Raw genomic sequence first — 1,983 nt, 5'->3', positions numbered from 1 at the left:
TTCTTCAATTTTTTTTTTTTAAAAAAATTCTTTTTCATTTTTACAACTAAGAGAGTATACTTGGCTACCAAAGTAGGCTTCCTCATTGTATTGGATCTCATGTTTGTAATCTTGGAGATTATTAAGGCCAAAGAGTTCCATTAGTGTTGCTTCATTAGAGTTACAGACATTGAGATCTGGTGGTGAGTCCTGAAGGTCCCAATTTATCATGTTAGTGTTGGTGAGGGGTAATTTAGTGGATGAAAGGCTAGCTATGGTAATGGCATGAACATAGTCATCTATCTCATATTTGATGTATTAGAAGTGGATTTCAAAGAATTCATCCTCTTCAGTCTTAGAATTAGGTTCAGCTATCCAATAGTTGTTAGCAAAGGACACCTTGGGTTTAATAGAGCCCAAACCACATCCTTTAAGATAGTTATTAGCTTCAAGGGGTTGTATGATTCCATCTTCTTTAGGTCCAAGGCTAATGCCTCGATATCCCATTTTTTCAATAATAGGAGGAGCCTTAACACACTTATCTTTAGGGAATTCCACAAGATCATCTTTTCCCTCAAAATATATCCAATCTAAGATATTAGACTCTATGTGTTAATCACTAAGTGAAGCCCAATGTTAAAATTTTGTTTTATTAACATGCATAGTATCCTTATTTGTAGAAGGTGGTATTTTGGAAGGTTTTCCAAAGGATTGGGGGGAGAGTGGTAGTTGTCCAATACACAAGGCATTTTCAAACTTATACTCTCCCATTCCTTGATTGGAAAAGGTAACCTTCTTCACTGTAGTATTGATCTTCATATCTTCAACCTTCTCTTTTCCTTTAAGGGAACTAGAATCAACATTATATGAATCTAAAATTGTTGTGGAAGGTGATTCTATTATGGTGAAAGATCTAGGTATAACCTTAGCAAAATCACTATCTGGACAAAAAAATTTGGGGCACCTTCCAACCTTTTATAGAAAGTAAAAGGAAAAAGATCGCTTGGAATTGTTACCTCTCTTCACTAGTGGAGAAATTTCAAGCACTGATGATATGTAGATGGGACCGCTTTGAGTGTATATATCCAAAGTCAACTGAGCAAGATGTTATATGGAAAGTCCAAATCTAGGACATGACATTCAATATTGTTTACAATCAGCCCAACCTTTAGTGGTAGCATGATAACTCCTTTTGATTCTCTTTCTCTTTCATCATATGCTTTAATTGTTATCCTTTTATTGATATCTAAGAGGTCTTTTAGAAGCCCCAAGAAATGTATCATCTTCAATGTACAAAGGTTCAAACTAGATCCATTATCTATAAGGACTCATTTTATTTTGTGTTGCTATATAAGGACTTTAATGTGGAGCGACAAATTGTGGTGTTGTTTAGGACCTTGGAAATCTTTGTCTGTGAAGACAAGGTGTTGTTGTGTGGAAAGATTTCCAATCATGGTAGTGATTTGGGATGCATTAATGTTTTCAAAACACAAGACTCTAACAAATAAGTCTCTAAAATTTCTTTGTGGATAGGTGAGGTAGTGAGAATGGATATTTGTGCAAGAGTCTTCCCTAACTGAGAGAGGACACCATAGTGAGAAGTGGGTCTTTGTAAAGTTTATGGTGTAACAAGTGCATGTAGAACTCATGGATTAGTGGGATTGGGAGTGGTGGCTTGCAAAGTAATTATTCCTTGCCAAGTAGATGCACCACAATCAACTACTTTTAGGATGAGGGTATTTAAGTGAGTGTCCACTTCTTCTATATTACCACACATGGAGTCAAAACCACATATATCATTTGTTTCTATTTTAACACACAAGGAGTTAAATCCTAATATGTGGTTAGTAGAATAGTCATAATATAGTGTGTTAGACATGGAAGCTTGATTGACATCATTCATATTGTTGTTTTCGTTGTTGTTATTGTCATTGTTGTGGTTAGGGAATGACTTTTGAAATATCTTTAGTTAATCATTTTTAGAGGGTGGTCCTCCTTCAAACT

This window comes from Cupressus sempervirens, chromosome 10 (genome assembly GCF_028749045.1).
Source record: "Cupressus sempervirens isolate cs-2001-9-10 chromosome 10, ASM2874904v1, whole genome shotgun sequence".
NCBI classification, from domain to species: Eukaryota; Viridiplantae; Streptophyta; class Pinopsida; order Cupressales; family Cupressaceae; genus Cupressus; species Cupressus sempervirens.
The sequence above is the reverse complement of the archived record's forward strand: the minus strand, read 5'-3'. Positions refer to the sequence as shown.